The sequence below is a fragment of the Ranitomeya imitator genome, chromosome 1 (genome assembly GCF_032444005.1).
Source record: "Ranitomeya imitator isolate aRanImi1 chromosome 1, aRanImi1.pri, whole genome shotgun sequence".
Taxonomy (NCBI): Eukaryota; Metazoa; Chordata; class Amphibia; order Anura; family Dendrobatidae; genus Ranitomeya; species Ranitomeya imitator.
Window position 1 is genome coordinate 1,081,204,921 of NC_091282.1, and position 27,636 is coordinate 1,081,232,556.

At 37.0% G+C, this 27,636-nt stretch overlaps 18 non-coding genes across 18 annotated transcripts; all 18 read right to left on the reverse strand.

Annotated features, from left to right (window-relative positions):
- Positions 1–281: 281 nt before the first annotated feature.
- TRNAC-GCA (transfer RNA cysteine (anticodon GCA)) lies at positions 282–353 on the reverse strand. Its single transcript has one exon. It is a non-coding gene; the product is annotated as a tRNA-Cys (tRNA).
- A 1,389-nt stretch (positions 354–1,742) lies between these two features.
- On the reverse strand, positions 1,743–1,814 carry TRNAC-GCA (transfer RNA cysteine (anticodon GCA)). Its single transcript has one exon. It is a non-coding gene; the product is annotated as a tRNA-Cys (tRNA).
- Positions 1,815–3,270: 1,456 nt separating this feature from the next.
- TRNAC-GCA (transfer RNA cysteine (anticodon GCA)) lies at positions 3,271–3,342 on the reverse strand. Its single transcript has one exon. It is a non-coding gene; the product is annotated as a tRNA-Cys (tRNA).
- A 945-nt stretch (positions 3,343–4,287) lies between these two features.
- Positions 4,288–4,359, reverse strand: TRNAC-GCA (transfer RNA cysteine (anticodon GCA)). The gene has a single exon. It is a non-coding gene; the product is annotated as a tRNA-Cys (tRNA).
- A 940-nt stretch (positions 4,360–5,299) lies between these two features.
- TRNAC-GCA (transfer RNA cysteine (anticodon GCA)) lies at positions 5,300–5,371 on the reverse strand. The gene has a single exon. It is a non-coding gene; the product is annotated as a tRNA-Cys (tRNA).
- A 431-nt stretch (positions 5,372–5,802) lies between these two features.
- TRNAC-GCA (transfer RNA cysteine (anticodon GCA)) lies at positions 5,803–5,874 on the reverse strand. Its single transcript has one exon. It is a non-coding gene; the product is annotated as a tRNA-Cys (tRNA).
- A 436-nt stretch (positions 5,875–6,310) lies between these two features.
- Positions 6,311–6,382, reverse strand: TRNAC-GCA (transfer RNA cysteine (anticodon GCA)). The gene has a single exon. It is a non-coding gene; the product is annotated as a tRNA-Cys (tRNA).
- Positions 6,383–6,820: 438 nt separating this feature from the next.
- On the reverse strand, positions 6,821–6,892 carry TRNAC-GCA (transfer RNA cysteine (anticodon GCA)). Its single transcript has one exon. It is a non-coding gene; the product is annotated as a tRNA-Cys (tRNA).
- A 432-nt stretch (positions 6,893–7,324) lies between these two features.
- On the reverse strand, positions 7,325–7,396 carry TRNAC-GCA (transfer RNA cysteine (anticodon GCA)). Its single transcript has one exon. It is a non-coding gene; the product is annotated as a tRNA-Cys (tRNA).
- Positions 7,397–8,846: 1,450 nt separating this feature from the next.
- On the reverse strand, positions 8,847–8,918 carry TRNAC-GCA (transfer RNA cysteine (anticodon GCA)). The gene has a single exon. It is a non-coding gene; the product is annotated as a tRNA-Cys (tRNA).
- Positions 8,919–10,372: 1,454 nt separating this feature from the next.
- On the reverse strand, positions 10,373–10,444 carry TRNAC-GCA (transfer RNA cysteine (anticodon GCA)). Its single transcript has one exon. It is a non-coding gene; the product is annotated as a tRNA-Cys (tRNA).
- Positions 10,445–10,881: 437 nt separating this feature from the next.
- On the reverse strand, positions 10,882–10,953 carry TRNAC-GCA (transfer RNA cysteine (anticodon GCA)). The gene has a single exon. It is a non-coding gene; the product is annotated as a tRNA-Cys (tRNA).
- A 4,635-nt stretch (positions 10,954–15,588) lies between these two features.
- On the reverse strand, positions 15,589–15,660 carry TRNAC-GCA (transfer RNA cysteine (anticodon GCA)). The gene has a single exon. It is a non-coding gene; the product is annotated as a tRNA-Cys (tRNA).
- A 432-nt stretch (positions 15,661–16,092) lies between these two features.
- On the reverse strand, positions 16,093–16,164 carry TRNAC-GCA (transfer RNA cysteine (anticodon GCA)). Its single transcript has one exon. It is a non-coding gene; the product is annotated as a tRNA-Cys (tRNA).
- A 1,456-nt stretch (positions 16,165–17,620) lies between these two features.
- Positions 17,621–17,692, reverse strand: TRNAC-GCA (transfer RNA cysteine (anticodon GCA)). The gene has a single exon. It is a non-coding gene; the product is annotated as a tRNA-Cys (tRNA).
- A 437-nt stretch (positions 17,693–18,129) lies between these two features.
- TRNAC-GCA (transfer RNA cysteine (anticodon GCA)) lies at positions 18,130–18,201 on the reverse strand. The gene has a single exon. It is a non-coding gene; the product is annotated as a tRNA-Cys (tRNA).
- Positions 18,202–22,837: 4,636 nt separating this feature from the next.
- TRNAC-GCA (transfer RNA cysteine (anticodon GCA)) lies at positions 22,838–22,909 on the reverse strand. Its single transcript has one exon. It is a non-coding gene; the product is annotated as a tRNA-Cys (tRNA).
- Positions 22,910–23,343: 434 nt separating this feature from the next.
- Positions 23,344–23,415, reverse strand: TRNAC-GCA (transfer RNA cysteine (anticodon GCA)). Its single transcript has one exon. It is a non-coding gene; the product is annotated as a tRNA-Cys (tRNA).
- Between the last annotated feature and the right edge of the window lie 4,221 nt (positions 23,416–27,636).

Genomic DNA, 27,636 nt, shown 5'->3' on the forward strand with positions numbered 1-27,636 from the left:
ATTTTTATTTTACAAGTCATTTCTTGGGTTTAGATTCTACCAATGTGCCACATGTATCTTTTGTAGCTTTGATTACAGACAAAATTTATCGAGCATTTTCCTACATTTCTTAAGTTGTTTTCATATTAAGAAGGCACATCAACATGATCTTTTTTCTACTTTTCTTAAACAGTATTCAAATTAAGAAAGTACATAAACATGAATTCAACTTGATATGGTTCTAAAACTTCCATGAACATATAGGTAAAATGGCATGTTTAATCTGTTGAAAAAGTGCATACAGGGGGCACTCGGAGTTGAACCAAGGACCTCTTGATCTGCAGTCAAATGCTCTACCACTGAGCTATACCCCCTATATTTGAAAACATAAACTTTTTTTTTTTTTTGCATAAAACCTGAAAGATTTTTACACAGTTTTACATTGTGGTGACTTTTTATTACTTTGATGTGCATTTTACTTTGTTAAACAGAGTTCATTAATCCAAAAAGTACAAAGAAACACAAAGGCATTTTTATTTTACAAGTCATTTCTTGGGTTTAGATTCTACCAATGTGCCACATGTATCTTTTGTAGCTTTGATTACAGACAAAATTTATCGAGCATTTTCCTACATTTCTTAAGTTGTTTTCATATTAAGAAGGCACATCAACATGATCTTTTTGCTACATTTCTTAATCAGAATCCACATTAAGAAAGTACATAAACATGAATTCAACTTCATATGGTTCTAAAACTTTCATGAACATAAAGGTAAAAAGGCATGATTAATCTGTTGAAAAAGTGTCCACAGGGGGCACTCGGAGTCGAGCCAATGACCTCTTGATCTGCAGTCAAATGCTCTACCACTGAGCTATACCCCCTATATTTGAAAACAAAAACTTTTTTTTTTTGCATAAAACCTGAAAGATTTTTACACAGTTTTATATTGTGGTGACTTTTTATTGCTTTGATGTGCATTTTACTTTGTTAAACAGAGTTCATTAATTCAAAAAGTACAAAGAAACACAAAGGTATTTTTATTTTACAAGTCATTTCTTGGGTTTAGATTCTACCAATGTGCCACATGTATCTTTTGTAGCTTTCATTTCAGACACAATTTCTCAAGCATTTTCCTACATTTCTTAAGTTGTTTTCATATTAAGAAGGCACATCAACATGATCTTTTTGCTACTTTTCTTAAATAGTATTCAAATTAAGAAAGTACATAAACATGAATTCAACTTTATATGGTTCTGCAAGGGACACTCGGAGTTGAACCAAGGACCTCTTGATCTACAGTCAAATGCTCTACCACTGAGCTACACCCCCTATATTTGAAAACAAAAACTTTTTTTTTTTGCATAAAACCTGAAAGATTTTTACACAGTTTTACATTGTGGTGACTTTTTATTACTTTGATGTGCATTTTACTTTGTTAAACAGAGTTCATTAATCCAAAAAGTACAAAGAAACACAAAGGTATTTTTATTTTACAAGTCATTTCTTGGGTTTAGATTCTACCAATGTGCCACATGTATCTTTTGTAGCTTTCATTTCAGACAAAATTTCTGGAGCATTTTGATACATTTCTTAAGTTGTTTTCATATTAAGAAGGCACATCAACATGATCTTTTTGCTACATTTCTTAATCAGAATCCACATTAGGAAAGTACATAAACATGAATTCAACTTCATATGGTTCTAAACCTTTCATGAACATAAAGGTAAAAAAGCATGATTAATCTGTAGAAAAAGTGTCCACAGGGGGCACTCGGAGTCGAACCAAGGACCTCTTGATCTGCAGTCAAATGCTCTACCACTGAGCTATACCCCCTACATTTGAAAACAAAAACTTTTTTTTTTTGCAAAAAACCTGAAAGATTTTTACACAGTTTTACATTGTGGTGACTTTTTATTGCTTTGATGTGCATTTTACTTTGTTAAACAGAGTTCATTAATTCAAAAAGTACAAAGAAACACAAAGGTATTTTTATTTTACAAGTCATTTCTTGGGTTTAGATTCTACCAATGTGCCACATGTATCTTTTGTAGCTTTCATTTCAGACAAAATTTCTCAAGCATTTTCCTACATTTCTTGAGTTGTTTTCATATTAAGAAGGCACATCAACATGATCTTTTTGCTACTTTTCTTAAATAGTATTCAAATTAAGAAAGTACATAAACATGAATTCAACTTCATATGGTTCTAAAACTTCCATGAACATATAGGTAAAAAAGCATGTTTAATCTATTGAAAAAGTGCATACAGGGGGCACTCGGAGTTGAACCAAGGACCTCTTGATCTGCAGTCAAATGCTCTACCACCGAGCTTTACCCCCTATATTTGAAAACAAAATTTTTTTTATTTTTTTTGCATAAAAACTGAAAGATTTTTACACAGTTTTACATTGTGGTGACTTTTTATTACTTTGATGTGCATTTTACTTTGTTAAACAGAGTTCATTAATCCAAAAAGTACAAAGAAACACAAAGGTATTTTTATTTTACAAGTCATTTCTTGGGTTTAGATTCTACCAATGTGCCACATGTATCTTTTGTAGCTTTGATTACAGACAAAATTTCTCGAGCATTTTCCTACATTTCTTAAGTTGTTTTCATATTAAGAATGCACATCAACATGATCTTTTTGCTACATTTCTTAATCAGAATCCACATTAAGAAAGTACATAAACATGAATTCAACTTCATATGGTTCTAAAACTTCCATGAACATATAGGTAAAAAAGCATGTTTAATCTGTTGAAAAAGTGAATACAGGGGGCACTCAGAGATGAACCAAGGACCTCTTGATCTGCAGTCAAATGCTCTACCACTGAGCTATACCCCCTATATTTGAAAACAAAATTTTTTTTATTTTATTTTTTTGCATAAAAGCTGAAAGATTTTTACACAGTTTTACATTGTGGTGACTTTTTATTACTTTGATGTGCATTTTACTTTGTAAAAACAGAGTTCATTAATCCAAAAAGTACAAAGAAACACAGAGGTATTTTTATTTTACAAGTCATTTCTTGGGTTTAGATTCTACCAATGTGCCACATGTATCTTTTGTAGCTTTCATTTCAGACAAAATTTCTCGAGCATTTTCCTACATTTCTTAAGTTGTTTTCATATTAAGAAGGCACATCAACATGATCTTTTTGCTACATTTCTTAATCAGAATCCACATTAGGAAAGTACATAAATATGAATTCAACTTCATATGATTCTAAAACTTTCATGAACATAAAGGTAAAAAAGCATGATTAATCTGTTGAAAAAGTGAATACAGGGGGCACTCAGAGTTGAACCAAGGACCTCTTGATCTGCAGTCAAATGCTCTACCACTGAGCTATACCCCCTATGTTAGAAAACAAAAACTTTTTTTATTTTGCATAAAACCTGAAAGATTTTTACACAGTTTTACATTGTGGTGACTTTTTATTACTTTGATGTGCATTTTACTTTGATAAACAGAGTTCATTAATTCAAAAAGTACAAAGAAACACAAAGGTATTTTTATTTTACAAGTCATTTCTTGGGTTTAGAGTCTACCAATGTGCCATATGTATCTTTTGTAGATTTCTTTTCAGACAAAATTTCTCAAGCATTTTCCTACATTTCTTAAGTTGTTTTCCTATTAAGAAGGCACATCAACATGATCTTTTTGCTACTTTTCTTAAATAGTATTCAAATTAAGAAAGTACATAAACATGAATTCAACTTGATATGGTTCTAAAACTTCCATGAACATATAGGTAAAATGGCATGTTTAATCTGTTGAAAAAGTGCATACAGGGGGCACTCGGAGTTGAATCAAGAACCTCTTGATCTGCAGTCAAATGCTCTACCACTGAGCTATACCCCCTACATTTGAAAACAAAAACTTTTTTTTTTTTTTTTTTGCATAAAACCTGAAAGATTTTTACACAGTTTTACATTGTGGTGACTTTTTATTGCTTTGATGTGCATTTTACTTTGATAAACAGAGTTCATTAATTCAAAAAGTACAAAGAAACACAAAGGTATTTTTATTTTACAAGTCATTTCTTGGGTTTAGATTCTACCAATGTGCCACATGTATCTTTTGTAGCTTTCATTTCAGACAAAATTTCTCAAGCATTTTCTTACATTTCTTAAGTTGTTTTCATATTAAGAAGGCACATCAACATGATCTTTTTGCTACATTTCTTAATCAGAATCCCCATAGGAAAGTACATAAAAATGAATTCAACTTCATATGGTTCTAAAACTTTCATGAACATAAAGGTAAAAAAGCATGATTAATCTGTTGAAAAAGTGTATACAGGGGGCACTCAGAGTCGAACCAAGGACCTCTTGATCTGCAGTCAAATGCTCTACCACTGAGCTATACCCCCTATATTTGAAAACAAAATTTTTTTCTTTTTTTTTTTGCATAAAAACTGAAAGATTTTTACACAGTTTTACATTGTGGTGACTTTTTATTACTTTGATGTGCATTTTACTTTGTAAAAACAGAGTTCATTAATCCAAAAAGTACAAAGAAACACAGAGGTATTTTTATTTTACAAGTCATTTCTTGGGTTTAGATTCTACCAATGTGCCACATGTATCTTTTGTAGCTTTCAATTCAGACAAAATTTCTCGAGCATTTCGATACATTTCTTAAGTTGTTTTCATATTAAGAAGGCACATCAACATGATCTTTTTGCTACATTTCTAAATCAGAATCCACATTAGGAAAGTACATAAACATGAATTCAACTTCATATGGTTCTAAACCTTTCATGAACATATAGGTAAAAAAGCATGATTAATCTGTTGAAAAAGTGTCCACAGGGGGCACTCGGAGTCGAACCAAGGACCTCTCAATCTGCAGTCAAATGCTCTACCACTGAGTTATACCCCCTGTATCATAAAACAAAAACTTTTTTTTTTTTGCATAAAACCTGAAAGATTTTTACACAGTTTTACATTGTGGTGACTTTTTATTACTTTGATGTGCATTTTACTTTGTTAAACAGAGTTCATTAATCCAAAAAGTACAAAGAAACACAAAGGTATTTTTATTTTACAAGTCATTTCTTGGGTTTAGATTCTACCAATGTGCCACATGTATCTTTTGTAGCTTTCATTTCAGACAAAATTTCTCGAGCATTTTGATACATTTCTTAAGTTGTTTTCATATTAAGAAGGCACATCAACATGATCTTTTTGCTACATTTCTTAATCAGAATCCACATTAGGAAAGTACATAAACATGAATTCAACTTCATATGGTTCTAAACCTTTCATGATCATAAAAAAGCATGATTAATCTGTTGAAAAAGTGTCCACAGGGGGCACTCGGAGTCGAACCAAGGACCTCTTGATCTGCAGTCAAATGCTCTACCACTGAGCTATACCCCCTATATTAGAAAACAAAAATTTTTTTTTTTTGCATAAAACCTGAAAGATTTTTATAGTTTTACGTTGTGGTGACTTTTTGTTACTTTGATGTGCATTTTACTTTGATAAACAGAGTTCAATTATTCAAAAAGTACAAAGAAACACAAAAGTATTTTTATTTTACAAGTCATTTCTTGGGTTTAGAGTCTACCAATGTGCCATATGTATCTCTTGTAGATTTCTTTTCAGACAAAATTTCTCAAGCATTTCCCTACATTTCTTAAGTTGTTTTCCTATTAAGAAGGCACATCAACATGATCTTTTTGCTACATTTCTTAAATAGTATTCAAATTAAGAAAGTACATAAACATGAATTCAACTTGATATGGTTCTAAAACTTTCATGAACATATAGGTAAAAAAGCATGTTTAATCTGTTGAAAAAGTGAATACAGGGGGCACTCGGAGTTGAACCAAGGACCTCTTGATCTGCAGTCAAATGCTCTACCACTGAGCTATACCCCCAATATTTGAAATCAAAAACTTTTTTTTTTTTTTGCATAAAACATGAAAGATTTCTACGCAGTTTTACATTGTGGTGACTTTTTATTACTTTGATGTGCATTTTACTATTATAAACAGAGTTCATTAATTCAAAAAGTACAAAGAAACACAAAGGTATTTTTATTTTACAAGTCATTTCTTGGGTTTAGAGTCTACCAATGTGCCATACGTATCTTTTGTAGATTTCTTTTCAGACAAAATTTCTCAAGCATTTTCCTACATTTCTTAAGTTGTTTTCATATTAAGAAGGCACATCAACATGATCTTTTTGCTACATTTCTTAATCAGAATCCACATTAAGAAAGTACATAAACATGAATTCAACTTCATATGGTTCTAAAACTTCCATGAACATATAGGTAAAATGGCATGTTTAATCTGTTGAAAAAGTGGATACAGGGGGCACTCGGAGTTGAACCAAGGACCTCTTGATCTGCAGTCAAATGCTCTACCACTGAGCTATACCCCCTATATTTGAAAACAAAAATGTTTTTATTTTTTTTTTTGCATAAAAGCTGAAAGATTTTTACAGATTTGCATTGTGGTGACTTTTTATTACTTTGATGTGCATTTTACTTTGTTAAACAGAGTTCATTAATCCAAAAAGTACAAAGAAACACAAAGGTATTTTTATTTTACAAGTCATTTCTTGGGTTTAGATTCTACCAATGTGCCACATGTATCTTTTGTAGCTTTCATTTCAGACAAAATTTCTCGAGCATTTTCCTACATTTCTTAAGTTGTTTTCATATTAAGAAGGCACATCAACATGATCTTTTTGCTACATTTCTTAATCAGAATCCACATTAGGAAAGTACATAAATATGAATTCAACTTCATATGGTTCTAAAACTTTCATGAACATAAAGGTAAAAAAGCATGATTAATCTGTTGAAAAAGTGTCCACAGGGGGCACTCGGAGTCGAACCAAGGACCTCTTGATCTGCAGTCAAATGCTCTACCACTGAGCTATACCCCCTATATTGGAAAACAAATTTTTTTTTTTTTTTGCATAAAACCTGAAAGATTTTTACAGTTTTACATAGTGGTGACTTTTTATTACTTTGATGTGCATTTTACTTTGATAAACAGAGTTCATTCATTGAAAAAGTACAAAGAAACACAAAGGTATTTTTATTTTACAAGTCATTTCTTGGGTTTAGAGTCTACCAATGTGCCATATGTATCTTTTGTAGATTTCTTTTCAGACCAAATTTCTCAAGCATTTTCCTACATTTCTTAAGTTGTTTTCCTATTAAGAGGGCAAATCAACATGATCTTTTTGCTACTTTTCTTAAATAGTATTCAAATTAAGAAAGTACATAAACATGAATTCAACTTGATATGGTTCTAAAACTTCCATGAACATATTGGTAAAATGGCATATTTAATATGTTTAAAAAGTGCATACAGGGGGCACTCGGAGTTGAACCAAGGACCTCTTGATCTGCAGTCAAATGCTCTACCACTGAGCTATACCCCCTTTATTTGAAAACAAAAAAATTTTCTTTTTTTTTGGCATAAAAACTGAAAGATTTTTACACAGTTTTACATTGTGGTGACTTTTTATTACTTTGATGTGCATTTTACTTTGTGAAACAGAGTTCATTAATCCAAAAAGTACAAAGAAACACAAAGGTATTTTTATTTTACAAGTCATTTCTTGGGTTTAGAGTCTACCAATGGGCCACGTATCTTTTGTAGCTTTCATTTCAGACAAAATTTCTCGAGCATTTTCCTACATTTCTTAAGTTGTTTTCATATTAAGAAGGCACATCAACATGATCTTTTTGCTACATTTCTTAATCAGAATCCACATTAGGAAAGTACATAAATATGAATTCAACTTCATATGGTTCTAAAACTTTCATGAACATAAAGGTAAAAAAGCATGATTAATCTGTTAAAAAAGTGTCCACAGGGGGCACTCGGAGTCGAGCCAAGGACCTCTTGATCTGCAGTCAAATGCTCTACCACTGAGCTATACCCCCTATATTGGAAAACAAAAACTTTTTTTTTTTTGCATAAAACCTGAAAGATTTTTACAGTTTTACATAGTGGTGACTTTTTATTACTTTGATGTGCATTTTACTTTGATAAACAGAGTTCATTCATTGAAAAAGTACAAAGAAACACAAAGGAATTTTTATTTTACAAGTCATTTCTTGGGTTTAGAGTCTACCAATGTGCCATATGTATCTTTTGTAGATTTCTTTTCAGACCAAATTTCTCAAGCATTTTCCTACATTTCTTAAGTTGTTTTCCTATTAAGAGGGCACATCAACATGATCTTTTTGCTACTTTTCTTAAATAGTATTCAAATTAAGAAAGTACATAAACATGAATTCAACTTGATATGGTTCTAAAACTTCCATGAACATATTGGTAAAATGGCATATTTAATATGTTGAAAAAGTGCATACAGGGGGCACTCGGAGTTGAACTAAGGACCTCTTGATCTGCAGTCAAATGCTCTACCACTGAGCTATACCCCCTTTATTTGAAAACAAAAAAATTTTCTTTTTTTTTGGCATAAAAACTGAAAGATTTTTACACAGTTTTACATTGTGGTGACTTTTTATTACTTTGATGTGCATTTTACTTTGTTAAACAGAGTTCATTAATCCAAAAAGTACAAAGAAACACAAAGGTATTTTTATTTTACAAGTCATTTCTTGGGTTTAGAGTCTACCAATGTGCCACATGTATCTTTTGTAGCTTTCATTTCAGACAAAATTTCTGGAGCATTTTCCTACATTTCTTAAGTTGTTTTCATATTAAGAAGGCACATCAACATGATCTTTTTGCTACATTTCTTAATCAGAATCCACATTAGGAAAGTACATAAATATGAATTCAACTTCATATGGTTCTAAAACTTTCATGAACATAAAGGTAAAAAAGCATGATTAATCTGTTGAAAAAGTGTCCACAGGGGGCACTCGGAGTCGAACCAAGGACCTCTTGATCTGCAGTCAAATGCTCTACCACTGAGCTATACCCCCTATAATAGAAAGCAAAAACTTTTTTTTTTTTTTGCATAAAACCTGAAAGATTTTTACACAGTTTTACATTGTGGTGACTTTTTATTGCTTTGATGTGCATTTTACTTTGATAAACAGAGTTCATTAATTCAAAAAGTACAAAGAAACACAAAGGTATTTTTATTTTACAAGTCATTTCTTGGGTTTAGATTCTACCAATGTGCCACATGTATCTTTTGTAGCTTTCATTTCAGACAAAATTTCTCAAGCATTTTCCTACATTTCTTAAGTTGTTTTCCTATTAAGAAGGCACATCAACATGATCTTTTTGCTACTTTTCTTAAATAGTATTCAAATTAAGAAAGTACATAAACATGAAATCAACTTGATATGGTTCTAAAACTTCCATGAACATATAGGTAAAATGGCATGTTTAATCTGTTGAAAAAGTGCATATAGGGGGCACTCGGAGTTGAATCAAGAACCTCTTGATCTGCAGTCAAATGCTCTACCACTGAGCTATACCCCCTACATTTGAAAACAAAAACTTTTTTTTTTTTTTTGCATAAAACCTGAAAGATTTTTACACAGTTTTACATTGTGGTGACTTTTTATTACTTTGATGTGCATTTTACTTTGTTAAACAGAGTTCATTAATTCAAAAAGTACAAAGAAACACAAAGGTATTTTTATTTTACAAGTCATTTCTTTGGTTTAGATTCTACCAATGTGCCACATGTATCTTTTGTAGCTTTCATTTCTGACAAAATTTCTCAAGCATTTTCCTACATTTCTTAAGTTGTTTTCATATTAAGAAGGCACATCAACATGATCTTTTTGCTACATTTCTTAATCAGAATCCCCAGAGGAAAGTACATAAACATGAATTCAACTTCATATGGTTTTAAACTTTCATGAACATAAAGGTAAAAAAGCATGATTAATCTGTTGAAAAAGTGTCTACAGGGGGCACTCGAAGTTGAACCAAGGACCTCTTGATCTGCAGTCAAATGCTCTACCACTGAGCTATACCCCCTATATTTGAAAACAAAAAAATTTTCTTTTTTTTTGGCATAAAAACTGAAAGATTTTTACACAGTTTTACATTGTGGTGACTTTTTATTACTTTGATGTGCATTTTACTTTGTTAAACAGAGTTCATTAATCCAAAAAGTACAAAGAAACACAAAGGTATTTTTATTTTACAAGTCGTTTCTTGGGTTTAGATTCTACCAATGTGCCACATGTATCTTTTGTAGCTTTCATTTCAGACAAAATTTCTCAAGCATTTTCCTACATTTCTTATGTTGTTTATCATATTAAGAAGGCACATCAACATGATCTTTTTGCTACATTTCTTAATCAGAATCCACATTAAGAAAGTACATAAACATGAATTCAACTTCATATGGTTCTAAAACTTCCATGAACATATAGGTAAAAAAGCATGTTTAATCTGTTGAAAAAGTGAATACAGGGGGCACTCGGAGTTGAACCAAGGACCTCTTGATCTGCAGTCAAATGCTCTACCACTGAGCTATACCCCCTATATTTGAAAACAAAAATTTTTATTTATTTTTTTTGCATAAAAGCTGAAAGATTTTTACAGTTTTACATTGTGGTGACTTTTTATTACTTTGATGTGCATTTTACTTTGTTAAACAGAGTTCATTAATCCAAAAAGTACAAAGAAACACAAAGGTATTTTTATTTTACAAGTCATTTCTTGGGTTTAGAGTCTACCAATGTGCCATATGTATCTTTTGTAGATTTCTTTTCAGACAAAATTTCTCAAGCATTTTCCTACATTTCTTAAGTTGTTTTCCTATTAAGAAGGCACATCAACATGATCTTTTTGCTACTTTTCTTAAATAGTATTCAAATTAAGAAAGTACATAAACATGAATTCAACTTGATATGGTTCTAAAACTTCCATGAACATATAGGTAAAATGGCATGTTTAATCTGTTGAAAAAGTGCATACAGGGGGCACTCGGAGTTGAACCAAGGACCTCTTGATCTGCAGTCAAATGCTCTACCACTGAGCTATACCCCCTATATTACATAGTAACATAGTAACATAGTTAGTAAGGCCGAAAAAAGACATTTGTCCATCCAGTTCAGCCTATATTCCATCATAATAAATACCCAGATCTACGTCCTTCTACAGAACCTAATAATTGTATGATACAATATTGTTCTGCTCCAGGAAGACATCCAGGCCTCTCTTGAACCCCTCGACTGAGTTCGCCATCACCACCTCCTCAGGCAAGCAATTCCAGATTCTCACTGCCCTAACAGTAAAGAATCCTCTTCTATGTTGGTGGAAAAACCTTCTCTCCTCCAGACGCAAAGAATGCCCCCTTGTGCCCGTCACCTTCCTTGGTATAAACAGATCCTCAGCGAGATATTTGTATTGTCCCCTTATATACTTATACATGGTTATTAGATCGCCCCTCAGTCGTCTTTTTTCTAGACTAAATAATCCTAATTTCGCTAATCTATCTGGGTATTGTAGTTCTCCCATCCCCTTTATTAATTTTGTTGCCCTCCTTTGTACTCTCTCTAGTTCCATTATATCCTTCCTGAGCACCGGTGCCCAAAACTGGACACAGTACTCCATGTGCGGTCTAACTAGGGATTTGTACAGAGGCAGTATAATGCTCTCATCATGTGTATCCAGACCTCTTTTAATGCACCCCATGATCCTGTTTGCCTTGGCAGCTGCTGCCTGGCACTGGCTGCTCCAGGTAAGTTTATCATTAACTAGGATCCCCAAGTCCTTCTCCCTGTCAGATTTACCCAGTGGTTTCCCGTTCAGTGTGTAATGGTGATATTGATTCCCTCTTCCCATGTGTATAACCTTACATTTATCATTGTTAAACCTCATCTGCCACCTTTCAGCCCAAGTTTCCAACTTATCCAGATCCATCTGTAGCAGAATACTATCTTCTCTTGTATTAACTGCTTTACATAGTTTTGTATCATCTGCAAATATCGATATTTTACTGTGTAAACCTTCTACCAGATCATTAATGAATATGTTGAAGAGAACAGGTCCCAATACTGACCCCTGCGGTACCCCACTGGTCACAGCGACCCAGTTAGAGACTATACCATTTATAACCACCCTCTGCTTTCTATCACTAAGCCAGTTACTAACCCATTTACACACATTTTCCCCCAGACCAAGCATTCTCATTTTGTGTACCAACCTCTTGTGCGGCACGGTATCAAACGCTTTGGAAAAATCGAGATATACCACGTCCAATGACTCACCTTGGTCCAGTCTATAGCTTACCTCTTCATAAAAACTGATTAGATTGGTTTGACAGGAGCGATTTCTCATAAACCCATGCTGATATGGAGTTAAACAGTTATTCTCATTGAGATAATCCAGAATAACATCCCTCAGAAACCCTTCAAATATTTTACCAACAATAGAGGTTAGACTTACTGGCCTATAATTTCCAGGTTCACTTTTAGAGCCCTTTTTGAATATTGGCACCACATTTGCTATGCGCCAGTCCTGCGGAACAGACCCTGTCGCTATAGAGTCACTAAAAATAAGAAATAATGGTTTATCTATTACATTACTTAGTTCTCTTAGTACTCGTGGGTGTATGCCATCCGGACCCGGAGATTTATCTATTTTAATCTTATTTAGCCGGTTTCGCACCTCTTCTTGGGTTAGATTGGTGACCCTTAATATAGGGTTTTCATTGTTTCTTGGAATTTCACCTAGCATTTCATTTTCCACCGTGAATACCGTGGAGAAGAAGGTGTTTAATATGTTAGCTTTTTCCTCATCATCTACAACCATTCTTTCCTCACTATTTTTTAAGGGGCCTACATTTTCAGTTTTTATTCTTTTACTATTGATATAGTTGAAGAACAGTTTGGGATTAGTTTTACTCTCCTTAGCAATGTGCTTCTCTGTTTCCTTTTTGGCAGCTTTAATTAGTTTTTTAGATAAAGTATTTTTCTCCCTATAGTTTTTTAGAGCTTCAATGGTGCCATCCTGCTTTAGTAGTGCAAATGCTTTCTTTTTACTGTTAATTGCCTGTCTTACTTCTTTGTTTAGCCACATTGGGTTTATCCTATTTCTAGTCCTTTTATTCCCACAAGGTTTAAACCGCTTACACTGCCTATTTAGGATGTTCTTAAACATTTCCCATTTATTATCTGTATTCTCATTTCTGAGGATATTGTCCCAGTCTACCAGATTAAGGGCATCTCTAAGCTGTTCAAACTTTGCCTTCCTAAAGTTCAATGTTTTTGTGACTCCCTGACAAGTCCCCCTAGTGAAAGACAGGTGAAACTGCACAATATTGTGGTCGCTATTTCCTAAATGCCCAACCACCTGCAGATTTGTTATTCTGTCAGGTCTATTAGATAGTATTAGGTCTAAAAGTGCTGCTCCTCTGGTTGGATTCTGCACCAATTGTGAAAGATAATTTTTCTTGGTTATTAGCAGAAACCTGTTGCCTTTATGGATTTCACAGGTTTCTGTTTCCCAGTTAATATCCGGGTAGTTAAAGTCCCCCATAACCAGGACCTCATTATGGGTTGCAGCTTCATCTATCTGCTTTAGAAGTAGACTTTCCATGCTTTCTGTTATATTTGGGGGTTTGTAACAGACCCCAATGAGAATTTTGTTACCATTTTTCCCTCCATGAATTTCAACCCATATGGACTCGACATCCTCATTCCCTTCGCTAATATCCTCCCTTAAAGTGGATTTTAGACAAGACTTTACATAGAGACAAACCCCTCCTCCTCTCCGATTTTTACGATCCTTTCTAAACAGACTGTAACCCTGTAAGTTAACTGCCCAGTCATAGCTTTCATCTAACCATGTCTCGGTTATTCCCACTATGTCAAAGTTACCTGTAGATATTTCTGCTTCTAGTTCTTCCATCTTGTTTGTCAGGCTTCTGGCGTTTGCGAGCATGCAGTTTAGAGGATTTTGTTTTGTTCCAATCTCCTCACTGTGGATTGTTTTAGAAATGTTCTTACCTCCCTTCTGAGTATGTTTTCCTGGGTCGTCTTTGTTCGAGTCTAATGTTTTTCTTCCCGTCCCCTCTTCTTCTAGTTTAACGCCCTCCTGATGAGTGTAGCGAGTCTTCTGGCGAATGTGTGTTTCCCAGGTTTGTTGAGGTGTAGTCCGTCTCTGGCGAGGAGTCCATCATACCAGTAATTCACACCGTGGTCCAGGAATCCAAATCCTTGTTGTCTGCACCATCGTCTTAGCCAGTTGTTTGCATCAAGGATCCTGTTCCATCTCCTGGTGCCATGCCCGTCTACTGGAAGGATAGAAGAAAAAACTACCTGTGCATCCAGTTCCTTTACTTTCTTCCCCAACTCTTCAAAGTCCTTGCAGATTGTCGGTAGGTCCTTCCTTGCCGTGTCATTGGTGCCAACATGTATCAGAAGAAATGGGTGGACGTCCTTGGAGCTGAAGAGCTTTGGTATCCTATCGGTCACATCCTTGATCATCGCACCTGGAAGGCAGCATACTTCTCTTGCAGTTATGTCCGGTCTGCAGATGGCTGCTTCGGTGCCTCTCAGTAGTGAGTCTCCCACCACCACCACTCTTCGTTGCTTCTTGGCTGTACTTTTTGCTGTCACTTGTTGCTGTGTGCCCTTTTCTTTTTTGCTTGCTGGTATTGCTTCATTCTTAGGTGTGCCATCTTCATCCTCTACAAAGATTTGATATCGGTTCTTCAGTTGTGTGGTTGGTGATTTCTCCATGGTCTTCTTGCTTCTTTTGGTCACATGCTTCCACTCATCTGCTTTTGGAGGTTCTCTGACACTTTTTGCACCTTCTGTGACCAGTAGAGATGCTTCTGTTCTGTCTAGAAAGTCTTCATTCTCTTTGATGAGTTTCAAAGTTGCTATTCTTTCTTCCAGACCCCGCACCTTTTCTTCCAAAAAGGGCCACTAGTCTACACTTCTGACAGGTGAAATTGGATTCTTCTTCTGGTCGATCTGTGAACATGTAGCACATGCTGCAGCTCACCATGTAGGTTGTCACATCTGCCATGTTGCTCCTAGATCCTGCTGACTTGCTGTGTGTTATCCTTCTTGTGTAATCTACTCAGCCAAGCTCTCTTGCAATAATGTCCTACAGGCAAAAATTCGCGCGCCGTAAGGTCTCCCAGAAGGCACCTGGAATATGCAAATTAGCCTCCTGAAGCTTGAATCCCTGGTTAGAAATTAGTTAGAAAATATTAGAAAGTTAAGAAGTTAGAAATATTAGAAAACAAAAACTTTTTTTTTTCTTTTTGCATAAAACCTGAAAGATTTTTACACAGTTTTACATTGTGGTGACTTTTTATTGCTTTGATGTGCATTTTACTTTGATAAACAGAGTTCATTAATTCAAAAAGTACAAAGAAACACAAAAGTTTTTTTATTTTACAAGTCATTTCTTGGGTTTAGATTCTACCAATGTGCCACATGTATCTTTTGTAGCTTTCATTTCAGACAAAATTTCTCAAGCATTTTCTTACATTACTTAAGTTGTTTTCATATTAAGAAGGCACATCAACATGATCTTTTTGCTACATTTCTTAATCAGAATCCCCATAGGAAAGTACATAAAAATGAATTCAACTTCATATGGTTCTAAAACTTTCATGAACATAAAGGTAAAAAAGCATGATTAATCTGTTGAAAAAGTGTCCACAGGGGGCACTCGGAGTCGAACCAAGGACCTCTTGATCTGCAGTCAAATGCTCTACCACTGAGCTATACCCCCTATATTGGAAAACAAAAATTTTTTTTTTTTTGCATAAAACCTGAAAGATTTTTACAGTTTTACATAGTGGTGACTTTTTATTACTTTGATGTGCATTTTACTTTGATAAACAGAGTTCATTCATTGAAAAAGTACAAAGAAACACAAAGGTATTTTTATTTTACAAGTCATTTCTTGGGTTTAGAGTCTACCAATGTGCCATATGTATCTTTTGTAGATTTCTTTTCAGACCAAATTTCTCAAGCATTTTCCTACATTTCTTAAGTTGTTTTCCTATTAAGAGGGCAAATCAACATGATCTTTTTGCTACTTTTCTTAAATAGTATTCAAATTAAGAAAGTACATAAACATGAATTCAACTTGATATGGTTCTAAAACTTCCATGAACATATTGGTAAAATGGCATATTTAATATGTTTAAAAAGTGCATACAGGGGGCACTCGGAGTTGAACCAAGGACCTCTTGATCTGCAGTCAAAAGCTCTACCACTGAGCTATACCCCCTTTATTTGAAAACAAAAAAATTTTCTTTTTTTTTGGCATAAAAACTGAAAGATTTTTACACAGTTTTACATTGTGGTGACTTTTTATTACTTTGATGTGCATTTTACTTTGTGAAACAGAGTTCATTAATCCAAAAAGTACAAAGAAACACAAAGGTATTTTTATTTTACAAGTCATTTCTTGGGTTTAGATTCTACCAATGTGCCACATGTATCTTTTGTAGCTTTCATTTCAGACAAAATTTCTCAAGCATTTTCCTACATTTCTTAAGTTGTTTTCCTATTAAGAAGGCACATCAACATGATCTTTTTGCTACTTTTCTTAAATAGTATTCAAATTAAGAAAGTACATAAACATGAAATCAACTTGATATGGTTCTAAAACTTCCATGAACATATAGGTAAAATGGCATGTTTAATCTGTTGAAAAAGTGCATATAGGGGGCACTCGGAGTTGAATCAAGAACCTCTTGATCTGCAGTCAAATGCTCTACCACTGAGCTATACCCCCTACATTTGAAAACAAAAACTTTTTTTTTTTTTTTGCATAAAACCTGAAAGATTTTTACACAGTTTTACATTGTGGTGACTTTTTATTACTTTGATGTGCATTTTACTTTGTTAAACAGAGTTCATTAATTCAAAAAGTACAAAGAAACACAAAGGTATTTTTATTTTACAAGTCATTTCTTGGGTTTAGATTCTACCAATGTGCCACATGTATCTTTTGTAGCTTTCATTTCTGACAAAATTTCTCAAGCATTTTCCTACATTTCTTAAGTTGTTTTCATATTAAGAAGGCACATCAACATGATCTTTTTGCTACATTTCTTAATCAGAATCCCCAGAGGAAAGTACATAAACATTAATTCAACTTCATATGGTTTTAAACTTTCATGAACATAAAGGTAAAAAAGCATGATTAATCTGTTGAAAAAGTGTCTACAGGGGGCACTCGAAGTTGAACCAAGGACCTCTTGATCTGCAGTCAAATGCTCTACCACTGAGCTATACCCCCTATATTTGAAAACAAAAAAATTTTCTTTTTTTTGGGCATAAAAACTGAAAGATTTTTACACAGTTTTACATTGTGGTGACTTTTTATTACTTTGATGTGCATTTTACTTTGTTAAACAGAGTTCATTAATCCAAAAAGTACAAAGAAACACAAAGGTATTTTTATTTTACAAGTCGTTTCTTGGGTTTAGATTCTACCAATGTGCCACATGTATCTTTTGTAGCTTTCATTTCAGACAAAATTTCTCAAGCATTTTCCTACATTTCTTATGTTGTTTATCATATTAAGAAGGCACATCAACATGATCTTTTTGCTACATTTCTTAATCAGAATCCACATTAAGAAAGTACATAAACATGAATTCAACTTCATATGGTTCTAAAACTTCCATGAACATATAGGTAAAAAAGCATGTTTAATCTGTTGAAAAAGTGAATACAGGGGGCACTCGGAGTTGAACCAAGGACCTCTTGATCTGCAGTCAAATGCTCTACCACTGAGCTATACCCCCTATATTTGAAAACAAAAATTTTTATTTATTTTTTTTGCATAAAAGCTGAAAGATTTTTACAGTTTTACATTGTGGTGACTTTTTATTACTTTGATGTGCATTTTACTTTGTTAAACAGAGTTCATTAATCCAAAAAGTACAAAGAAACACAAAGGTATTTTTATTTTACAAGTCATTTCTTGGGTTTAGAGTCTACCAATGTGCCATATGTATCTTTTGTAGATTTCTTTTCAGACAAAATTTCTCAAGCATTTTCCTACATTTCTTAAGTTGTTTTCCTATTAAGAAGGCACATCAACATGATCTTTTTGCTACTTTTCTTAAATAGTATTCAAATTAAGAAAGTACATAAACATGAATTCAACTTGATATGGTTCTAAAACTTCCATGAACATATAGGTAAAATGGCATGTTTAATCTGTTGAAAAAGTGCATACAGGGGGCACTCGGAGTTGAACCAAGGACCTCTTGATCTGCAGTCAAATGCTCTACCACTGAGCTATACCCCCTATATTACATAGTAACATAGTAACATAGTTAGTAAGGCCGAAAAAAGACATTTGTCCATCCAGTTCAGCCTATATTCCATCATAATAAATACCCAGATCTACGTCCTTCTACAGAACCTAATAATTGTATGATACAATATTGTTCTGCTCCAGGAAGACATCCAGGCCTCTCTTGAACCCCTCGACTGAGTTTGCCATCACCACCTCCTCAGGCAAGCAATTCCAGATTCTCACTGCCCTAACAGTAAAGAATCCTCTTCTATGTTGGTGGAAAAACCTTCTCTCCTCCAGACGCAAAGAATGCCCCCTTGTGCCCGTCACCTTCCTTGGTATAAACAGATCCTCAGCGAGATATTTGTATTGTCCCCTTATATACTTATACATGGTTATTAGATCGCCCCTCAGTCGTCTTTTTTCTAGACTAAATAATCCTAATTTCGCTAATCTATCTGGGTATTGTAGTTCTCCCATCCCCTTTATTAATTTTGTTGCCCTCCTTTGTACTCTCTCTAGTTCCATTATATCCTTCCTGAGCACCGGTGCCCAAAACTGGACACAGTACTCCATGTGCGGTCTAACTAGGGATTTGTACAGAGGCAGTATAATGCTCTCATCATGTGTATCCAGACCTCTTTTAATGCACCCCATGATCCTGTTTGCCTTGGCAGCTGCTGCCTGGCACTGGCTGCTCCAGGTAAGTTTATCATTAACTAGGATCCCCAAGTCCTTCTCCCTGTCAGATTTACCCAGTGGTTTCCCGTTCAGTGTGTAATGGTGATATTGATTCCCTCTTCCCATGTGTATAACCTTACATTTATCATTGTTAAACCTCATCTGCCACCTTTCAGCCCAAGTTTCCAACTTATCCAGATCCATCTGTAGCAGAATACTATCTTCTCTTGTATTAACTGCTTTACATAGTTTTGTATCATCTGCAAATATCGATATTTTACTGTGTAAACCTTCTACCAGATCATTAATGAATATGTTGAAGAGAACAGGTCCCAATACTGACCCTTGCGGTACCCCACTGGTCACAGCGACCCAGTTAGAGACTATACCATTTATAACCACCCTCTGCTTTCTATCACTAAGCCAGTTACTAACCCATTTACACACATTTTCCCCCAGACCAAGCATTCTCATTTTGTGTACCAACCTCTTGTGCGGCACGGTATCAAACGCTTTGCAAAAATCGAGATATACCACGTCCAATGACTCACCTTGGTCCAGTCTATAGCTTACCTCTTCATAAAAACTGATTAGATTGGTTTGACAGGAGCGATTTCTCATAAACCCATGCTGATATGGAGTTAAACAGTTATTCTCATTGAGATAATCCAGAATAACATCCCTCAGAAACCCTTCAAATATTTTACCAACAATAGAGGTTAGACTTACTGGCCTATAATTTCCAGGTTCACTTTTAGAGCCCTTTTTGAATATTGGCACCACATTTGCTATGCGCCAGTCCTGCGGAACAGACCCTGTCGCTATAGAGTCACTAAAAATAAGAAATAATGGTTTATCTATTACATTACTTAGTTCTCTTAGTACTCGTGGGTGTATGCCATCCGGACCCGGAGATTTATCTATTTTAATCTTATTTAGCCGGTTTCGCACCTCTTCTTGGGTTAGATTGGTGACCCTTAATATAGGGTTTTCATTGTTTCTTGGGATTTCACCTAGCATTTCATTTTCCACCGTGAATACCGTGGAGAAGAAGGTGTTTAATATGTTAGCTTTTTCCTCGTCATCTACAACCATTCTTTCCTCACTATTTTTTAAGGGGCCTACATTTTCAGTTTTTATTCTTTTACTATTGATATAGTTGAAGAACAGTTTGGGATTAGTTTTACTCTCCTTAGCAATGTGCTTCTCTGTTTCCTTTTTGGCAGCTTTAATTAGTTTTTTAGATAAAGTATTTTTCTCCCTATAGTTTTTTAGAGCTTCAATGGTGCCATCCTGCTTTAGTAGTGCAAATGCTTTCTTTTTACTGTTAATTGCCTGTCTTACTTCTTTGTTTAGCCACATTGGGTTTTTCCTATTTCTAGTCCTTTTATTCCCACAAGGTATAAACCGCTTACACTGCCTATTTAGGATGTTCTTAAACATTTCCCATTTATTATCTGTATTCTCATTTCTGAGGATATTGTCCCAGTCTACCAGATTAAGGGCATCTCTAAGCTGTTCAAACTTTGCCTTCCTAAAGTTCAATGTTTTTGTGACTCCCTGACAAGTCCCCCTAGTGAAAGACAGGTGAAACTGCACAATATTGTGGTCGCTATTTCCTAAATGCCCAACCACCTGCAGATTTGTTATTCTGTCAGGTCTATTAGATAGTATTAGGTCTAAAAGTGCTGCTCCTCTGGTTGGATTCTGCACCAATTGTGAAAGATAATTTTTCTTGGTTATTAGCAGAAACCTGTTGCCTTTATGGGTTTCACAGGTTTCTGTTTCCCAGTTAATATCCGGGTAGTTAAAGTCCCCCATAACCAGGACCTCATTATGGGTTGCAGCTTCATCTATCTGCTTTAGAAGTAGACTTTCCATGCTTTCTGTTATATTTGGGGGTTTGTAACAGACCCCAATGAGAATTTTGTTACCATTTTTCCCTCCATGAATTTCAACCCATATGGACTCGACATCCTCATTCCCTTCGCTAATATCCTCCCTTAAAGTGGATTTTAGACAAGACTTTACATAGAGACAAACCCCTCCTCCTCTCCGATTTTTACGATCCTTTCTAAACAGACTGTAACCCTGTAAGTTAACTGCCCAGTCATAGCTTTCATCTAACCATGTCTCGGTTATTCCCACTATGTCAAAGTTACCTGTAGATATTTCTGCTTCTAGTTCTTCCATCTTGTTTGTCAGGCTTCTGGCGTTTGCGAGCATGCAGTTTAGAGGATTTTGTTTTGTTCCAATCTCCTCACTGTGGATTGTTTTAGAAATGTTCTTACCTCCCTTCTGAGTATGTTTTCCTGGGTCGTCTTTGTTCGAGTCTAATGTTTTTCTTCCCGTCCCCTCTTCTTCTAGTTTAACGCCCTCCTGATGAGTGTAGCGAGTCTTCTGGCGAATGTGTGTTTCCCAGGTTTGTTGAGGTGTAGTCCGTCTCTGGCGAGGAGTCCATCATACCAGTAATTCACACCGTGGTCCAGGAATCCAAATCCTTGTTGTCTGCACCATCGTCTTAGCCAGTTGTTTGCATCAAGGATCCTGTTCCATCTCCTGGTGCCATGCCCGTCTACTGGAAGGATAGAAGAAAAAACTACCTGTGCATCCAGTTCCTTTACTTTCTTCCCCAACTCTTCAAAGTCCTTGCAGATTGTCGGTAGGTCCTTCCTTGCCGTGTCATTGGTGCCAACATGTATCAGAAGAAATGGGTGGACGTCCTTGGAGCTGAAGAGCTTTGGTATCCTATCGGTCACATCCTTGATCATCGCACCTGGAAGGCAGCATACTTCTCTTGCAGTTATGTCCGGTCTGCAGATGGCTGCTTCGGTGCCTCTCAGTAGTGAGTCTCCCACCACCACCACTCTTCGTTGCTTCTTGGCTGTACTTTTTGCTGTCACTTGTTGCTGTGTGCCCTTTTCTTTTTTGCTTGCTGGTATTGCTTCATTCTTAGGTGTGCCATCTTCATCCTCTACAAAGATTTGATATCGGTTCTTCAGTTGTGTGGTTGGTGATTTCTCCATGGTCTTCTTGCTTCTTTTGGTCACATGCTTCCACTCATCTGCTTTTGGAGGTTCTCTGACACTTTTTGCACCTTCTGTGACCAGTAGAGATGCTTCTGTTCTGTCTAGAAAGTCTTCATTCTCTTTGATGAGTTTCAAAGTTGCTATTCTTTCTTCCAGACCCCGCACCTTTTCTTCTAAAAGGGCCACTAGTCTACACTTCTGACAGGTGAAATTGGATTCTTCTTCTGGTCGATCTGTGAACATGTAGCACATGCTGCAGCTCACCATGTAGGTTGTCACATCTGCCATGTTGCTCCTAGATCCTGCTGACTTGCTGTGTGTTTTCCTTCTTGTGTAATCTACTCAGCCAAGCTCTCTTGCAATAATGTCCTACAGGCAAAAATTTGCGCGCCGTAAGGTCTCCCAGAAGGCATCTGGAATATGCAAATTAGCCTCCTGAAGCTTGAATCCCTGGTTAGAAATTAGTTAGAAAATATTAGAAAGTTAAGAAGTTAGAAATATTAGAAAACAAAAACTTTTTTTTTTTTTTTTTTGCATAAAACCTGAAAGATTTTTACACAGTTTTACATTGTGGTGACTTTTTATTGCTTTGATGTGCATTTTACTTTGATAAACAGAGTTCATTAATTCAAAAAGTACAAAGAAACACAAAAGTTTTTTTATTTTACAAGTCATTTCTTGGGTTTAGATTCTACCAATGTGCCACATGTATCTTTTGTAGCTTTCATTTCAGACAAAATTTCTCAAGCATTTTCTTACATTACTTAAGTTGTTTTCATATTAAGAAGGCACATCAACATGATCTTTTTGCTACATTTCTTAATCAGAATCCCCATAGGAAAGTACATAAAAATGAATTCAACTTCATATGGTTCTAAAACTTTCATGAACATAAAGGTAAAAAAGCATGATTAATCTGTTGAAAAAGTGTCCACAGGGGGCACTCGGAGTCGAACCAAGGACCTCTTGATCTGCAGTCAAATGCTCTACCACTGAGCTACACCCCCTACATTAGAAAACAAAAACTTTTTTTATTTTGCATAAAACCTGAAAGATTTTTACACAGTTTTACATTGTGGTGACTTTTTATTACTTTGATGTGCATTTTACTTTGATAAACAGAGTTCATTAATTCAAAAAGTACAAAGAAACACAAAGGTATTTTTATTTTACAAGTCATTTCTTGGGTTTAGAGTCTACCAATGTGCCATATGTATCTTTTGTAGATTTCTTTTCAGACAAAATTTCTCAAGCATTTTCCTACATTTCTTAAGTTGTTTTCCTATTAAGAAGGCACATCAACATGATCTTTTTGCTACTTTTCTTAAATAGTATTCAAATTAAGAAAGTACATAAACATGAATTCAACTTGATATGGTTCTAAAACTTCCATGAACATATAGGTAAAATGGCATGTTTAATCTGTTGAAAAAGTGCATACAGGGGGCACTCGGAGTTGAACCAAGGACCTCTTGATCTGCAGTCAAATGCTCTACCACTGAGCTATACCCCCTATATTAGAAAACAAAAAAATTTTTTTTTTGCATAAAACCTGAAAGATTTTTATAGTTTTACGTTGTGGTGACTTTTTGTTACTTTGATGTGCATTTTACTTTGATAAACAGAGTTCATTAATTCAAAAAGTACAAGACTGTGGAGACCTGGGTGTCGTAGTCAGTGCCTTCCCCCCTCCCATCAATCCCGTAATGAAATACACACAGTCCTAGGTGGGTTGAACAGGTCGGTCACAGTTTAATAATTAAATAATCAGAGAAAGGGCAATTACATATCGTAACGAGCGGCTCGCGCCGAGCTCCTGTCCGTGATCGACAGGGGAATTGGCCTAATGAGCGGTTACGACCTTTGCCCTCCTCCGCTTTTTCCACTGTGACTTAATAAAGGTTACCAGCGTTAGTTATATCAACATGCAAAAAAAATTTTTTTTTTTTGTTTTAAATCTTACAACATAATTCACACATTTACATTCTCCTGCGGGTTAGTTTAATCATTAGCCTTTAAAAGGGAGGGTGGGTGGGACAAAAGCTTCCAGGTGTCCTGCCGAGAGTGAAAGAGAAAGTTCCCGGCCGGACACCTGGATTTAACCCCTGTAGGAGTGGCCGTAGGACCCCTCCCCTCTAGTGCCCACTGGCCAGCTGGGGGTCTTCCAATTAGTGCATCACTAAGGGGGGAGTGATGCTAGGGGGGAAATGGCTCTCTATAAGTGCTCCCCAGTCAGAGACGCGTACCTTAATCAGTACCGCGTCTGCCAGACTGTGGAGACCTGGGTGTCGTAGCCAGTGCCTTCCCCCCTCCCATCAATCCCGTAATGAAACACACACAGTCCTAGGTGGGTTGAACAGGTCGGTCACAGTTTATTAATTAAATAATCAGAGAAAGGGCAATTACATATCGTAACGAGCGGCTCGCACCGAGCTCCTGTCCGTGATCGACAGGGGAATTGGCCTAACGAGCGGTTACGACCTTTGCCCTCCTCCGCTTTTTCCGCCACAGAGGATCCCCTGTGTTAACTACGCGGGACTCCGACCCCACCCCTCAATGTTAGGGCCTGTTCAACCCCATCCTGTAAACCAGACAGAAAAATATTGAGGCCAATGTCCATTAGGTGAACTCTGTCCGGTCTCAATTGTGGCGTGTTATCCCCTTGTAGCGGGAGGTGACGAATCACGATACCGCCTCTTCCTCTCACATATTTTCCAATCCGCGCGTTGAATTTCCTTCTTGTCCGCTCTATGGCTTTTTTATCTCTTACTCCTTGCCAAACGGCCCGTGGTGTTATATCCGACCACACCAGTATTATGTTCCTGAATAGACAGTTGAACCTTTCCATATCCGTTGTCACCCATTTGTACAATTTGGCCACCTTTTGTTTGCCCAGGTCATTGCCACCCGCATGTACCACCATTGTCCCTGGGTGTTTCGCCATTCTTGCTATGCCAACCATCTCTTTGAACACCTGTCTCCACTGGAGGCCTCTGATACCCCTACAGTTAACTTTTATGCCCGGGAGGTAAAGATTTGTTCCTCCTGGCCGCAGTTTGGCCCTCTTTTCGGCCCAGTAAACGTAGGAATCTCCTACCACCCAAACTTCAACCCCTGTAAGAGACAACACATGTTAATTAAGCAAGTCGGGTCTTATGTATCTGGCGAAGCATGCGGACTTCCAACGACCCATTATCTGCACTTCGGCCTCTGACACTCCTGCCCTAGCTGCTTCTGTGGCTGCCCCTATGCGGAACGAATGTGTCCCGTACTCCTTTGGATTTGCCCCGGCTTTTTCCAAGCATAGCTTGAACATCGCCTGAAATTGGTACTTGGTCAGAGGGGACCAGTCTGTATGAGTGAAGAAAAATCTACCAGCGTGTCTTATCCCGGCGTATCTTCTAACCATTTTTAGCAGGCAAGCTGGGCCATCTGTGGAGTTAACCAGGACCCATGTGCCCCTACCAGTGGGATCGCATTTGGATTTTCTAACCCTGATGCGCAGGGCGTCGCTGCATATAACTATGTCTTCATTAATTATGCCTCCTTCAGACGTGTTTTTTGACCGCGGTAGCAATTCGCTGATACGCAGTGTTCCGAAAAAGACGGTCGCAAAAGCTGCTGATATGAGGGCCGCCTCATATTGCGATAAGCAGACCGACGGGGATATCGCAATCAGGTCCTGCAATAGTCTCAGAGAAATGGGGCGGCGACATTCTTGGCTTGGCTGAAGCCTTTTCCAACCTTTTATGGCTTGTCTTATGCAGAAGGACTTAGTTACGTCTACCCAACCCAATAATTGAAAGAAAAATGCTAGCCCCGATAATTTCCGTTGTGCCGAGGTGCCCGAAGCCCCACCTTCCCTCATCCGTAATAGGAAATCAGTTGTCACCGCGCTTCGTGCTCGGTCGCATTTATCGACTGGCCTACCCTGAATTAGTGAGCACCACTCCTCCCAAGCCTTACCATACACCTGCCAGGTAGCTGGCGAAACGGAGGCCCGGATTAAGGGCATCAATGATTGGCCACTGTGTCCCACAGGGACTGTGGACACAGAATACCCCGGGGTTGCGCATTGGGCTGCTGGATTCTGAAAGCCTGCCAATTGGAAAATAACAATGGGTTAATGATATTCTCGTCAACTTCCGCCACCACTGTGGCTCTACACCAAATATTGTTTTCTAGGCATATCAGTGCGAGCCGTCGCAAGAGAGCGAGTATGGGCAAGGATGAAGAAGACTTGTGATTTAAACTCTTCGCTGTTTTCACATTTTTAGTTTGGAAACGAATGTTCATGTTCCTCAACTGATCGGCCCACATCTCCAACGCTGCTACTACCGCAAACAATTCCCATAGGGCTGGGTCTTGCCCCCACTTTGTTGTCGTCCATTTCTCTGGCCAACCAGATATGCACCATTGGTTTTTATAGATTGCTGCGAAACCCTCTTTCTTGTCCCACCCTAATGTCAGCCCTAAATCCTTGCTTGTGATCTCTCTAGCCATGACGCACGTGTGACCGTTGTACGATTGTAGGAACGTCTGCCATACCAGCAGATCTGCTTTTAGCGAACGAGTGAGCCTAATTCTGTGGCCGGGCTGAGAAGCGCCTTTTGTCGCCAGCGATAGTCTGCGCGAGAATTCTCTGCCGACAGGCATTACACGGCAGGCGAATGTCAGTAGACCCAATAACGCCTGCATTTGCTGTAGGGTTACTTGTTAACTTCGCGGAAGCCTTTCAACATTTGCAGGGTTTTTTGTATTTTATCCTCTGGTAAGCGGAACACCATCATGTTGGTATCTATTTCAATGCCCAGAAAGGGCAATACATTACATGGTCCCTCCGTTTTCTCCGGTGACAAGGGCACGCCGAATTTGAGTGAGATAGATTTGAATTTTTCTAGCAGATCGAAGCAGAGTTTATAATTTCTGGGGCCGACGAACAGGAAATCATCGAGGTAGTGAATTAGGGATTTACTGCCCGTCTAGTACCGAACTACTCAATCTAGGAAGGTGCTGAATAGCTCGAAATAGTGACATGAGATGGAACATCCCATCGGGAGGCACATGTCGAAGTAATAGTATTGGTCCACTTTGCAGCCAAGAAGGTGGAAACATTCGGGGTGCACGGGTAGTAACCGGAATGCCAATTCTATGTCGGATTTGGCTAGCAGGGCGCCGGGTCCGGCTGCCCGGACTAGTTCTACCGCTTTATCGAACGACGCGCATGAGACGGAAGCTTTTTCTGTGGAAATTGCGTCGTCAACCGAATCGCCCTTTGGGTGAGATAAATGGTGGATTAGGCCGTATTTACCGGATTCCTTTTTTGGTATGATGCCTAACGGTGATATTCTCATGTTTTTGAAGGGGAGCGATTTAAAGGGGCCTGCTATTCTACCCATTTCTACCTCCTTTTCGATTTTTAGTCTGAGAATTTTGGGAAATTCACGAGCCGATTTTAGGTTATCTGATAGGGTTGGCGTTCTTGTTAGCCTAAAGGGGATAAAGAAACCGTCGGAGAATCCTGCCTGCAGCTGCTGAGCCTCTTTCTTATTAGGGTAGAGCTTTAGCCAGGGGGCCATCGCGGTTACGCTCACTGGGGTTCTGCCTTGTAGGCCCTTTGTGCAGCTGACGGGTGCACCTTGATGCTGGGTGCCCCCCCGCAAGCGGAGCAATCATGTCTGAATTTGCATAATGTGTGGAAACAGCAGTTTCCCTCGTTATATAGCCAGCAGGC